Source organism: Heterocephalus glaber, unplaced genomic scaffold (assembly GCF_053883595.1).
Source record: "Heterocephalus glaber isolate CG9 unplaced genomic scaffold, H.glaber_assembly_v1.0 deba00001472, whole genome shotgun sequence".
Classification (NCBI taxonomy): domain Eukaryota; kingdom Metazoa; phylum Chordata; class Mammalia; order Rodentia; family Bathyergidae; genus Heterocephalus; species Heterocephalus glaber.
In genome coordinates this window covers 80,988,831-81,004,624 of record NW_028258315.1, presented here as the reverse complement: position 1 = coordinate 81,004,624, position 15,794 = coordinate 80,988,831, and the positions used below count along the sequence as shown (strand labels likewise).

General features: G+C 36.4%; 1 pseudogene; it reads right to left on the bottom strand.

Moving 5' to 3' along the window:
* Positions 1 to 13,636: 13,636 nt before the first annotated feature.
* On the bottom strand, positions 13,637 to 15,115 carry LOC147826436 (zinc finger and BTB domain-containing protein 18 pseudogene; annotated as a pseudogene).
* Positions 15,116 to 15,794: the final 679 nt, after the last annotated feature.

Genomic DNA, 15,794 nt, shown 5'->3' with positions numbered 1-15,794 from the left:
CACACCTGGGTAATAAATTGTGAGCTGGTTTTATTGTTGAATTTTGATATTTCATTTTTGTTATGATTTGTGATTACCTGGTAAAAATTAATTCGTTCAAGATTTTGTTCCAATATTTCAGATTATTTTTGGTGAATTTACAGCTTATTTTATCACAAAACATGTACAGTTTACTAATTTTCTAAAGTTAATGCTCTAAGGAAAGGGAGGCGAGAGTGTAGAGTCAGGAAGAAGTCTCTCCAACATTTAGTCTTAACTGAGGGGAACAGTAAGGTCATCTTGGTCTTGAGATATCACTCCCATGAAACACACGTGGAAAATGTACTTTTTTCAGGTCTGCTGCTTACATTTTAATTTACTGATGAGCTTTTAAAAATGTATCTACTTACAAAATAATTATTTTGATAAAATCATAAAAGCTTTATAATTTGTGTTAAAGAAGGCCCTTCCACTCTAAAAATGTACTTTGTTCTATTTTCTAAGGCTTTAAAAATACATTCCTTCAAAATATCACAGCTAAGTATTCTAATGCCACTGATGTAACAGTCTGTTTATTTTTCTCAAATTGTTAATGCAGCTTTTTTATATCATGCTCCAGGTGTATATTTGTGAGCCTGCTATTGATCTCATTCTAGTCCATGAGAACAAAGAGAGTGCTCTCACTGAGAAAACAGAAAATGTAAAACTCCTGAGGTGAGAAAGACTTCATTTTAACAGAATCAGGAAGGGGTTTGCATGGCTAGGGTAATATGTCAAGAGCTGAGTAGCTCTGGATGAAAGAAGGTGATGGGTGGGGTCAGGCATGCCTGACTCTGCCTAATAAAACTTCTCAGGAGCATCTGGGGACCAGTCTCTGGTATCTGATCCTTTGGAGAAGATAAGAGATAGAGAAAGCCTATCCTTTCTCCAGGCCACATTTGGCCTCTTGCCTCTGAGACAAAACTGACAGGGCTACATTGGATATAGGGGACCTCTGCTGGATGTCTAGGCAGATTTCTGAGCAGCAAGTGTGGTGGAGTAGAAGTGAGTTTTCTAGCCATGTATTACACAGAGGCTGTTGCTGTCTCGGCTGTCAAAATGACAGTGTTTGGAAATTGCTCCTCTCTCCAGATCTTGCTATCTATTTAGCTCCCATTTCCTCCCTGTAGCCTCCTGTTAAATTCCTGAGTCCCTCATCTTTAGACATTCCCTAAAAAGCATATTTTTCCTAGAGAAAAGGACTTTATCCTATTCAGACACCTTGTGAAACAGCCTGAGATTTATTTGAGGCTGGGTGATCCCAGCACACAAGGAATGCCCAAGGATAAGGCAGAGGACATGGGATCCACCAAGGTAACATAAGTGTTTTCCTGTTTCTATGTCCAGTGATAGTAAATGTCTCCACGTTGTAGTATTTTTCTTCTTTCAAATGGCCTGTGATAATTTAAATATCCATGTTTATATGATGAATTGCATTTGACTATCTAGAAAAACCATGTAAAACCTCACAGTCTTTTATGTTTTTTTAAGAGGGATGTGGGGAAATATCAAATGTTCACAGGCAAAAATGTGAATAATTGAAGAGGATAATGGTAATGATACCCTTAACATTTTAGAATGTACACGGGTATGACCAGATACACTGCCATATTTGAGTCACATTACATCCTTAGAGGATATTTTCTCTCTTTTTTAAATTCAAATCCACTTTTTATTCTTTCATAGATTTTTAATTTTATGCAACTTTTAACATAAAGATAGTGAAATTTCAAAGATGAGGAAGCGATATATATGGCCTCTTCTATTCATTCTTCAGGATGGAAGGAAATTTCCCAAGAGTACAATGTGTGAGATTTAACACTGGAAAAATACATATGAAACTTGTTTAACTGGCTGCACTTAGGACCAGGCATAGCACAATAAATATAGAGCTGCATAATCTTTTTTAAAAATCGCTTGTAATTTTAACACATTCTTTGTACAGAAATACTATCAATTACCAAGCTGAAATTCTATAACATATCGGTGAAAGGACACTTACAATGAATATCTGAGCATAGTTTCTCTAGCATCTTCGCATTCATACATCAATATTCTTTTTTTTTTTGTATCGGGGATCGAACTCGGGACCTTGGTTTACAAGGCAGGCGCCGGAACCACTGAGCTAAATCCCCAGACCCCAACATTCTTAAAAAGGAATAAAAATGTACATCTCAAATTCGGGACAACAAAGAAAAGAAACTTGGTCAATTAGTTTCTTCATATCATTCATTATGATCACAATTCTTGATTGCTGGTAGGTTTAAAGTAGGAATAAAAAGTTTTTGAAATCCTTTTAACTTTCACTAGTTTTAAGGACTCTAGGTAGGAAGGAGGTCTCACTGGAAGCAAACTGATTAAGCAGCACCATTAAGTCCACATCTCAACAAATCACTGCATAATTCTTACCTGTCAGTATTCTGAAAGGTTAAAAAAAGTTATGTGGAAGAATCTCTTTCCTGAATAGCAGTCCACTGTAAAAACATGCAACCTGCAAGAATTTACATAAAACTACATCTGAATTCTGTACTGGCTGCATCTTTCTTTATATGAACAAAAGAAATGTATTGCATAAAAATTTAAATAACATAGTGAGGCATAAAATAAAGACTTTTATTTATGCTATTATATTTGTGTATTTGAGTTTGTTAGACATGTTCACATAGTCTTTCCTCTTCCCAAAGACGAAGCAATGGTGCCAGCAATGTCTATCAGAAAGGCTTGATAAGAAACTTGATCTTAGAGCTACTCTACAGCGTGCTTCATTATTATTTTTAAACATATACTGAAAAGACAGGGCGAAATGATCTTTTTTTTTCACATGACTTGGATTGTTACCAATCAATGTAAGCATCAATTTCATCCCTTAGAGGATAGTTTCAATTGTTATTATCCTTGTCTTACAATAACAAACAAGTTCAGGAATAAATCACCTTCTTTATGGCACATATAGGCACAGAAGATGGATCTCAAACAGTTTTTCCAACTGCTTGTAGCTCTTTCAGGTACACTATCGTGCTTTCCTCCTTCTATTTGACTATGAAAGGAACCATGTTTTCTCCACAGTCTTTTCTTTTTCCCCCAGGGGTAGCATTTAAAAAATGAATAATTAGGTCACTTTCACAGAAACAAAAAGCATTGTTACTTCTTAGTCAAGGAAGCAGAAAGATTGTGCTAACAGTATCTTGAACTAATGAATAACCTTTTATCCTTAATTATAATGTAACACCTTTAACATTTAGCTATAACAATATTTTAATTTAGCAGCGCTTTCTATGGTAATGTTAGCTCACTTATGTGAAAATCAAATAAAAAGAAATATTGAAAGGATCTTAATGGAAACCATTACACAGATGACTTATACTTTCAGAATATTTATAAGGAAAAATTTTCTATTTTCTCACTTAAGAAATGAAAGGAAGAAAATTTTTTCTTAATATAAATTTGAGAAGCTGCTGGTGGCTCATATGGACATATTTCCACAATCTTCACATTCGTTATCATCCTTTTGATACATATAACTCCTCCTCCTCACTTTTCATGCCTCACCTAAGTTCACTATAACAGGGTCCAAATAACTTTCTGGAAATATATATTTGAGAAAGATTCTTACTGTATTTTTGAGGAAGATATTATCTCATTGGGGAAAAACTCATAAGCTGCCATTTCCAGGCAATAAGCACTACCCCTGTGATGTTATCCTGGCATATACCAGTATAAAATGTAACATGCACCAATGTTTTTAGCCACGGAGTAGTGTACATACAATAGTGGCATATCCTTTTGAGTACTGCAATGATAAGCACTTCTGAAGAACATGGGTTATATAGCCTCATTTCTTTTGTTGCAGTTAAGAGAATAGACTTTTATTCCAAACTAATAGTTGTATCTTTCTGTCCAAACTCTTCAGAAACATGGGTCATTTGATTTGTAGCAATTGAGGCAGAATACCATTTGGGACATACGAGTAGTTAATAATGCATAGGTATTTCAAATATGTACTTGTGAGGGAAAATACCTCTTTCTGAGATGAACAGATCATTTCCAACATGTAAAAACACTGAAAGACTGACCTGGGTAAACTGACCATTTCAGGTCAACTTGGCTGCCCTTGATGTTGTATTGAGTGGAGAGCATGCTGCATGTTATTTCTACAATCTACATGCACTATAATGGAAGTCTCCTAGGTACTAAACAAGAGTAATAGCAACACAAAAGTTAGTGCACAATAAACCTACAGATTATTTATCCATTCCGTGTGGATTCATAATGCACCCTTTGTTGCCAAAATAACATGACACAAGTCTCAAATAAGCATGTGATATATAAGTACCTATATAGAATATAAGCAAATATATGTGTCTATTGGTGAACATATAAAGGAGAAGAGAAAGAGTTGACTGGAATAAGAATCTTATAGCCAGGAGGACATATTTTTCTTGAGCTGCAGGAAAAATTAGTTTCTTTGATTCTTTGCATTTTCTATTTGAGCTGTGGTTCTGAGGCTCTTTATTGAGCATTTATAGCCAGATTAGGATTCTAGATGAACTATGGTCTCTGTTTTAATTAAAACAAGAAGGCCAGAATAGTATTTCTTTAAAAATAGATTAGAGTTCATTTTCCACATGCAGACAATCAGGAAGCCAGGAGACAAAGAGAAAGAGAATAGAAAAGTAAAGGGAATCGAAAAATGCGCTGGTGTCATTGATTGTTACCAAAAATTAATTTGTTCTTTGTTGTGGACCTTTTCATCAGGAGAGTCTCCATCAAGTGTAACATGATGTTTCTGAACAATGTCCTCAAGGCAACAGGAGAAAAAATTCACTGTAGGTCTCAGCAAATGCTAACTCTGAAATTGAACAGGAGAGATCAATTCAAGTCCAAACAATAACATTTAAACAAATAATAAGAAAGATCCCAGGATCAAGGGAGGACATAATTAAAAGGCAGCTCTGGAGAACGGAGTAAGTTTTAGGTCTCAAAAAAATCTAGGTTCAATAAAAAGAAATATGTTGAAGAATGTAATTATATTTCAAAATAATTCACCTTGTTTTGCTCATTCAAAAACGACTATTGAATTTAAATATAGAGAGAGTAGCAAAGGCTGCTTTAAAGGATTTTTTTTTTATTGTCTTTGTTCACTAAAACTTGGAAAATCTCAGGATAAAGATGATTGTTATGTTCATATTTTTCAGAGAAAGAATTAAGGACACAGAGCCATCAGATGATATGTACCCAAGTGGTACAGGTAAACAGTATTGGTTTTTTGAGTCCATATCAAAGATGATTTCCTATAAAACATTATGTATTCTTGAAAGAAGTCAATGATAACATTTTTATGAAATGATTTCTAGTGAACATGATGCGGTTTCTAAATTTTGGACCTTATTGAGGTTTAGGGTTGAATTCTTTGTGATGAATGTAAGGATCTCCTTAACTGAGACTGTCTAGAATACTTTACAAGTCTTTTAAAACTATTTTCTAAATTACAATTTTGAAATTTTTCTGGATTAAAAGTTTCAAGCATTGTACAAAGAATTCTTTATATCAATTACCCAAATACTCAAAATACTAACACCTCATATAATAGTTTAATGATTAAATTCAGAAACCTTGAATATAATTAACACTTGAAACTACAACTCACCAACAAATATCATCACTGTGATACAGGATGTAATGTAGATACAGAGGATACATTGTGTTGTCATGGCTTCTTAAGTTCCTTTAAACCAAAAGGGTTGCTCCGTTGATCTTTGCCTTTCATAACCTTCACATTTTTGAAGCACATTGGACAGTTAATTTATCAAATGCATTTTAGTGTGGTTTAGTGTGATGTTTTCTCATGATTACATATTTTGTAAAACTATCTCAGAAGAGATTCTGTGCGTTCTTAGCACATCATGTTTGTCTCAGGCTTGTGAGTCCATATGTCTATTACCATTAGAGGTCAGGTAGTGACTGCCAGCTTTCCCACCTTCAAAGTTATTTCACGTGAAAGTTATCTTTTGAGATTAATAAATAACATATTAGAAAATACTTTAAAACTATACTTTTGCATACATCACCTATAGCTGATTCTTATCTGAAACAATTCTAATATTTCATTCATTCCTTCTAAACTTACCAGTTGGAATTTTATCTTAAGGAAAAAAATATCCCTTCCTACCATTGACTCATTTATCAATTATTTAGTCCATATGAACTACTAATTCCTTATTTCATCCTATGGCTACTAATCAATTACTATAATTATTTATTATCTTTCTTAAATTGCCCTTCTAGAACAATTTTGAAAATCAATCTACTAGCAAAAGCAGAAAAAAAGTAATAAAAATAAATTCTTATGAGTTCATAAGGTTCCTTTCTGGCAAAATTTCTATGGTATGAATAGTCCCACATATAAGAATATACCTTCAGTTTTTGACCATTTAGAATGATGTTGGGAGTTGGTTTGTCATAATGACTTTTATCAGATTGAGATAAAGACTTTCTATTCCAATTTTCTATAGAGCTTTTTTTTTTTGTCATGAATGGGTGCTGGACTTTGTTAAATTTTTTTTTCTGTGTCTATTGAGATGATCATATGTTTTTTGTCCTTGGCTCTATTAATATGGTGTATTACATTTATCAATTTGCATGTGTTGAACCATCCCTACATTCCCAGGATAAATTGTACTTGGTTGAGATGTATAATCTTCTTGATGATTTACTGCATTCTGTTTGCCAATATCTTATTGGAGATTTTTGTACCTATATTCATTAGAGAGATTGGCCTGTAGTTCTCTTTTTTGGTTGGATCCTTCTCTAGTTTTGGTATCAAGGTAATGCTTGCTTCTAGGAATTATTTTAGGAGTATTGCTTCCTTTTCAATTTCATTAAAGTGCTTGAGGAGTAGTGGCATTAGATCTCTAAATTTCTTGTAGAATTCAGCAGTGAATCCATGAGGACCTGGGTTTTACTTTTTTGGTAGGTTTTTAATTACCTCTCCAATTTCATTGACTATTATTGGATCATTTAGAATTTTTATATCATCTTGATTCAGTTTTGGTATTTCATATGTATTATTATTATTATTATTATTATTTGGTACCTGGGATTGAACTTGGGTCCTTGCACTTATTGTGCAGGCAATGAAACCACTGAGCTAAATCCTCAGCCCCCAAGAACAATTTTTTGATAACAGAATTTTTTTAAAAAGCACACCTGATAATTTACAGCCTGAACCATAAGTAAACTGGAATATTTACATGCCAATTTTTGGACAAGCAATGATTGAGAGTTACTCCTGAAGGTGTTAATTTCTCAGCATCCCCTTCCATGTATACACACACACACACACACACACACACACACACACACACAGAGGTGGTGGAGTTTCCACAGTACTGGCTTGAAATGTCCTCAGGTGTAAAGGTCCCAATACTGGAAGTCAAGTGTTGGCCAGGGACAGTGAAAGATACCAAGAGTATGGATGGGGCAGTGGTAACATCTGGCAATCAAGGTTTTTTGCATATTTTTTCATATTTCATATGTATCTAAAATAACTATGCAAAATAGTGTAGGACATTTTTGTTTTATAATTTATGTAAGTGAAGTTTAGAAAATCCAAATGACAAGTGGAAAGCTACATACTATAGTATATGTTACATTTGGACAGGGTTAGGAAAGCATAGAGCATTGGGAAAATAACCTTTATTTCCCTTTTCTAGAGCTCAGTGTTGCTGGTATCAGGTTGACCCTCAAGTAGAAGAAATTTGTGACATAACTTTCTAGAGTAGGCCCAGGGACACCAAAGCCACATAAAATCCTCAGATGTACTTCACAGTGCAAAACAGCAAAAGACTGGAGGAGCAGAGCCCCCCCCCCCCCACAGTGCCAAGGAGGTGAGCTGCACGGATCCCAGCAGCACCACTCTCCCCCCACCCCTGTGGCTGCACTGAGACAGTATCTGGATCCACAGCACAGAGGTGCAGGGGGTCCTAAAGGACATTATTCTAAACACCCCAATTACAATGAGTGAAATTGAAAATGTAATAAAAAATTTACCAAAAAAATAAAGCCCAGGTTCTGATAGCTTCACTGCTGAATTCTACAAGACATTTAGAGAACTATTGCCACTACTCTTTAAACGCTTCAATGAAATTGAAAGGGAAGCAATACTTCCAAATTCATTCCTGGAAGCAAGTGTTACTTTGATTTCAAAACCAGGGAAAGACCCAACCAAAAAAGAGAACTACAGGCCAATCTCTGTAACGAACATAGATGCAAAAATCCTCAACAAGATACTGGTAAACAGAATACAGAGGATCATCAAGAAGATCATACACTCCGACTGAGTCAGATTTACCCCAGGGATGCAAGGATGGTTCAACATCTGTAAATCAATAAGTATAATACACTATATTAACAGAGGCAAGGACAAAAACCATATGATCATCTCCACAGATGCAGAAAAAGCATTCGCAAAATTCAACACTCATTCACGATTAAAAAAAAACCTACAGAAAATTGGAATAGATAGTCTTTATCTCAACCTGATTAAGGCTATCTATGAAAAACCAACAGCCAACATCATGCTAAATGGTCAAAAACTGAAAACCTTCACGCTAAAATCAGGAACAAGACAAGGATTTACACTATCACCATTACTGTTCAATATAGTTCTGGAAAAATTAGCCACAACAATTAGACAAGAGAAAGAAATAAAAGGAAGAAAGATCGGAAAGGAAGAAGTTAAACTGTCATTATTTGCTGATGATATGATACTCTACATAAAAGACCCAAAAAACTCCCCCAAAAGATTTCTAGACTTAATTGACAGATTCAGTAGAGTAGCTTGAAACAAGGTAAACACTCAAAAATCAGTAGCCTTCTTGTACACAAATAACAGACTCACTGAGAGAAATTAGGGAAACAATTTCTTTCACAACAGTATCCAAAAAAATTGAAATATCTAGGAATCAATCTAATGAAGGAAGCAAAAGACCTCTACATTGAAAACTACAGCACTCTAGAAAAAGAGATTGAAGAAGATAAAAGAAAATGGAAAGAAGGCGATATAAGAAAATGGAACCCTGGTTCCTGGGTTGGAAGAACCAATATAGTGAAAATGGCCATGCTTCCAAAACTGTTATACAGATTCAATGCAATCCTGATTGAAATCCCAACAATATAACAGAACTAGAGAAAACAATCCAAAAATTCATGTAGAACCTGAAGAGTCCTAGAATAACAAAAGCAATTCTAGGCAACAGGGTCATGACAGGGGGTATCACAATCCCTGACTTGAAACTATACTACAAAGCCACTGTGATATAAACAACATGGTCCTGGCAAAGAAACAGACCTGAGGATCAGTGAAATAGATTAGAAGATGCAGAAACAACTCCAGACATACTCAGCCACCTCATCTTTGACAAAGGAGCCAACCACCCTCATTGGAGGAAAGATAGCCTATTTAATGAATGGTGTTGGAAAAACTGGATTTCAACCTGCCAAAGGTTAAAAGTACACCCCTATCTTTTACCGTGCACTAAACTAAAATAAAAGTGCATTAAAGATCTAAATATTAAAACAGAAACACTAAACTTCTTGGAAGATAAGTTAGGTAGAACTCTTAAAGACCTTGGCATAGGAAAAAACTTTATGAACAAATCCTCAGTAGCACAGGAATTAGCACAAAGAATCAACAACTTGGATCTCATCTTATTAAAAAGCTTCAGTACTGCAAGAGAAACCACAAACAGAGCTAAGAGACAAACTGTCATGTGGGAAAAAATTTTTACCAGCTGTTCCTTAGACACAGATCTACTATCTAAAATATATAAAGAACTAAAAAAAATCAGACCCCCCCCCCAAAAAAATAAAGACCCAATTCAAAAATGGGCATCTGAAATGAACAGACATTTCTCAGGGCAAAGAAGTAAAAGCAGCAAATAAATGTATGAAAAAATGTTCAGCCTCACTGGTCATTTGAGAGATGCAGATGAAAACAGCACTGAGATTTCACCTCACCCCAGAAAGAATGACTGCTATCAAGAAATCAACCAACAACGAATTCTGGCAGGATTGTTGGGAAAAAGGAACCCTTCTCCATTGTTGGTGGGAATGCAGACTGGTGCAACCACTGTGGAAATCAATATGGAGATACCTCAAAAAACTAGGATTAGAGTTCCCACTTGACGCAGCTATTCTTCTGCTGGGGATCTTCACAAAAGAATTAAAAGCATCATACCACAGCTATATATGTGCACCCCTCTTTATATCAGCACAGTTTGTAATAGCTAAAACTTGGAAACAGCCCAATTGCCCTTCAACTGGAGACTGGATAAAGAAGATGTGTTATTTTGTTTTATTTTATTGTACTGGGGATCAAACTCAGGTTATAGTGCTTTTGGGGGCAGGTGGCAGAACCACTGAGCTAAATCCCTGGCCCAAAGATGTGTGTGTGTGTTTAATGAAATGGAGTATTACTCAGCCATAAAGAATGAGAAACTAGAGAAATTTATAGTTAAATGGATGCACATTGAGGCCATACTCTTAAGTGAAATAAATAGGACTCACATGTGTAAATACTAAACAGTTTCTCTGGTGTGAGAAACTGAAAGTGTAAATAAGGATTAAAATGATTAAAATGAATAATTGATAATTTGAAATATGAAGAAAAGGTCTAAAGGGGAAGGGGAAATGGGAGGGGTGGGGGAAAGGAAAGAAGGGAAAGGAATAAATATGAGAAAAGGAAAAAATGGAAATAAAGTCTTTGTGAATAGGGAGGGGTGAAAGGGTTGAAGGGAGGGCAGGGGAAGGGGGAAAAAATAAGAACCAAGATACATCATGTAAAGGTACAAGTTCCCAATGATGAATGTCATCGTATTATATGCTTAAAATGTATCAATAAACTAAAAAAAAAAAAAAGTATGGCTAAGGATGCATCTATTTTGGTTATTTTTTCAAAGAATAAAATCTTAGATTCATTATTTTATTTTTGGTGTCAATTTGATTGATTTCTCCTTTAATCTTTATAATTTCCTTCCTTTCACTAACTTTGGCTTTGGCTTTGATTTTTGAGGTGCATTGTTAGGTTATGTATTTGGGCTCATTCTATTTTTGTGATGTGGGCATTCACAGTTACAAAGTTCCCTCTTGTACTGCTTTCACTGTGTTCCATAAGTTCTGATATGCTGTACTGGCATTATTGTTTAGTTCATAAAACCATCTTATTTTTCCATTGATTCTTTTCTGTACCCTATTGTTTGTTGAATTTCCTTGAATTTTCATAACTTCTGTTCTTTCTTTTGTGATTGATTTCTAACTTCATTGTGCTATGGTCTGATAATACGCATGGTATAATTTCAGTTATTTTACATTTACTTATGGCTGATTTATTGACTAAAATGTTGCCTATTTTAGAGAAAGTTCCATGTACTTCTGACAAAAATGTGTGTTCTCTTTTTGTTGGGTTGAACAGTTTACATACCTATTATGTCCTTTTGCATGAGGTATTGTTCAACTCTGATATTTCTTTTTTTTTCTCAGTTCATATAATTTATTGCAGTTAGCACACAGTTTAAAAATTTACCAACACACCAATAGTACAAAACTAAACAACATTATAAGTTATTCTCCCCTCACGAAAATAAAACATACTATGATTGTCAAAGCTAGATGTCAGTCTAAGTTTTAGAACAAAGGAAGAATGGGAAGCTAAGAAAAGGGAAAAGCAATCACTCACAATGACCACAAAAAGAAAATTCAAAAGAAAGTCCATTTTTCTCACAGACATTGATTGTCTTCTCTAAATTAATAAAAATTATTTTAACAAAAACTGTATTTAAAAAAACTAGAAAGTCTTCAATAACTAAAGATAATGCTCCAAGGCCATTTTCACAGCTTTTTTTGTTTGTTTGCTTTAAATGCCATTATAGCCAAATTAATACACATTTGACCAAATATTTCCAAAACAGTACAGCCACACACAATGGAATTTTCCATTCAGTATCTTAAGCACAAAAATAGGCTATACTTACAGTAGTTAAGGTGATCAAATTTAAAACAAAAGCAATTTTTTAAAAAAGCAAAAAAACAGGGAACGTTTTCCATGCTACTCCCATAGACCTTATCTGTAAGTGCAAGACAGGAAAACAAACACTGTGCAAAATGCTTTGGCCCTGTGTGCTGATCATTCAAACCACACATTGGGCTGCAACCTCTGCTGCCGATACTCATGGTCCACTAACCCCGTCCCCATGTCAATCAAGGCAGTCCAGTCCTTTCAGCCTGGGGCTTTTTTCATTTCATAGAATCTTTTCATGAGTTGGGGTGGGGAGTGGGGAGAAAGAAAGGGGTTGTAAAAAAAAAAGAGAGAGAATGACCTATTGTCAATCTGTGGAGTAGTTATTTTAAAAATGCTCAGCTGGGTAGATGTGCACACCTGAACTTTGAGTTGGCATGGGCTTTGTGCAATTAGAAGTTTGTTATAAATGCACACTACACATGCAAATCTTTAAGCCATTTGTAAACATGTATATGTTCCTTATTATGTAGCAAAGTTATCAATTTGCAGCTTAAGTTTTTATTCAGGTTAACAGTTTCAAATTAAAGACAGTGGGAAAGTCAATTTAAATTATATAAAATAAAAATAAAAACAGTGCATTTATGTTCTTCATAACACCTTTTTTTTCCCAAATGGTGCTATTTTTGTAGGAAATTAAATAATTTTAAACTCACTCATTAAAGTTATACAATGCAAACAAAGACAAAAATATATTGGACTCATGCATTTCTGTAGCATAAATATTTACTTTTCAAGACTCAACTAAGAGCATCAACACAACCTGTCAAGTTCTTTGACAACTCCCCTCTCCTGGCCCAGGTAATCAATTACAGTATACAAGAACAGTAATTCACATTTTTAAACACATAGTTCAACACTGCTGAAGCTGCAATATTATTTTTCATCCCAAGCAAACCTTCACCAAGACAATGGCCCAGTGATCACAGTGCACTTTCAGAATTTCTCACTGGGAATGGTCAGAAAACCAGAAGTTGCCACAGAAAGTTTTAAGTCAACTGCTTGTTTAAAAATAGATAATCGAGCATTTCACAAATTTTTCCATTTGGGTCTAAAAGCATTCAGGTTTCCAACATTTAGAAAAGGTTCGTGCAGTTTGAGACACAGAGGCTAATAAAACTGGAGGGAATTTCTACTTTAAAAAACAAAACCAAAAATGTGGGGCACAAAAAAAGAACTCCAAAGACAATGCAGTGTTGACAAAATTAAGCCATATGAAAGCATTTTGTGATAGGACAATTTGTTTCAAAGGTTCTCATTGGCTTACTTCATCTATCCCTCAAAGAAAAGATACCTCTCTATTCTCTGACTTACTCTAAAGTTTCTTTTATCAGAATGCTAAATTAGTGAGATTCTTATGCTGTTATTCTAAAGCACAAAAACAAGATCCCAACTTTTTAGTTCCAGGAAACAAGACTGCTTTTAGACCATACCACAACTATATAGAGATCTATATATACATGTGTGTGTGTGTGTGTATATATATATATATAATTTATATATATATATAATTTATATATATATTATTTACATATATATATAAAATTATTTCCAAAGTTCTTGAGAGCTAACTTCTAAGGTCCAGTCTCTGACAGCAAGCAATCTCAGTGCTTCGCTTTTGACCAACAAGGAGTTCACCAGCTCACAGTGGAACTTAGAATGTGTCTGTACAGGTCTTCTGACTGCGTGTACCTGCTTTCACACCACTTGCAGGCATGCAGCTTCTCGCAGGTGTGCACCATGGTGTGGCGGCTCTGGTTGTGCGAGTACTGGAAGCTCTTGCCTCACTTGGTGCACGTGTAGGGCTTCTCTCCCGAGTTTGTCCTCTCATGGCGCTTGAGGGTGTACATGCAGGAGAAAGTCTTCCTGCAGAGCGAGCACATGGGCACTTTGACAGTGGCCGCCGGCTTGCTGCAGATGCCCTCCTGCTCCCAGAAGTGGGTCCTCAGGTGGATCTGCAGGATGTGAGGGCTGGGGAACACTTTGTTACACAGGGGGCTCATGAAGACCTGGCCCACAGGGCTCAGGATGTTGGAGACGTAGGGGAGCAGACTGCTCTCCATGCTCCCTTCCACCTGGACCCACTCACTCTCTGGGGTCATCATTTCATCATCACTGGCTTTGTTCTCCCGATCCAGCTCCCTCAAGACTGAGTCCTCCCTCAGAGGAGCCAGATGGGCCAGCTCATACTGTATCCTGTTATTAGTGCTCACACTTTCTTTCACAGTGCTATGTTCCATGTCATAGTCATTAGTGCCAACATCACTCTCATCACAGGAAGCCTCTTTCTCCACCTTCACCTGCACCAGGTTGCTTCTCAGCACGTCCTCTGAGACAAAGACTGTTGAGCTGCAGAGGCTGGCTACTGTTTTTCCAGCTGCTGTGGCATGTGGCTCTGCCTCTCCACCAGCCTGGGGAATGCCTGCTGAGTCGGAGGGCAATTGCATCCACATGTTCCCAGGCTTGGCCACCAAGTCCCGTTTGCTGGGCAGGATATTCAATTTTTCATCTTCCTCTTCATCTTCATCACTGGGCAAATTGCCTGCCATGTGGCTGCTGCCATCTGAAAGGCTCGCAACTTTGTCCAAACAACTTGAAACATCTTCTTCCTTTTTGGTGCTGCCTGCCTCCATGGTGGCTCTTTCAGCTTCTTTTTGCAGACTTTGACAGTGTCATACATGTGGAGATAACTGGCAGCTGCTAGCATGTCTTCAATGGGCAAGTCTTTGAATGGGAGTTTCCCTTCATAAACGAATTCAAGCAGGAGAGCTAAAGGGAGGCTGTAACAATGTCACTGTTCAAATGAACAATGTCTCTTTTGTCCAGCTGGTCCTTATAAAAGAGGTGGAAATACATGCTGCATGAAGCCTGTACAGCTCAGTGCATTTGGAACTGGGCATCTCCCACCTGAACAGTGCAGTCACAAAGAAAGCCCTGGTGTCTCTGCTCGCTCAGACACTGCAGTAAATGTCTACTATGGCCTGGAAACTCCACACTGTCTTCATAACATGGAGCTGCCTTGAGTCACCACGTCCCTGCCACCGTGTCCGCCTCTGCCTCCCCTGCCGCCTGTGCCTCTGCTCAGCCTCTGCTGCCAGACTTGGTGGGCTTCCTCCTCCTGCCAAGGGCAATGAAGGCCATCACCGGTCCCATCAGAAAGGCGCTCGCCCATCTCTCTGGACCAGCTCACCATGTTCAACTGCTGTTCCCATGGAACACTTCCCCACTTCAGCCTTCAAAGTTCTCATTTGCATATTTGCCAACTCTGATATTTCTTTGGGATTTTTTGTCTAGTTGGTCTATTTGTGATAGTGGTGTTTTTAGTTTTCCCCAGTAAAATTACGTTTATATTTATCTGATCTTTTATGTCAAATAATATTTGTTTTATGAGGTTGGGTGCACCATTTTGTGGTGTGTATATTTCAGTAATTGTCATTTCTTCCCGAGGGACTGTTCTCTCAGTCAATATGTAGTGAATTTCTTTGAATCTTTTAATCAGTTTTGTCATAAACTTCACTTTTTCTGAATACAGTAGTACCTCAGTTCGAGAATGCTTTTGTTCCAAACAATTTGGTTCACACACAGAGGTGTTTGGCAAAATTTTCTTTTTGTTGGCAAACTCTGCATCAAGTGACAACCACAATACCTCTTTCCCCACACATACACAAAAGTGACCACCTTTTTCAAAATTTTAGAAGAAAGT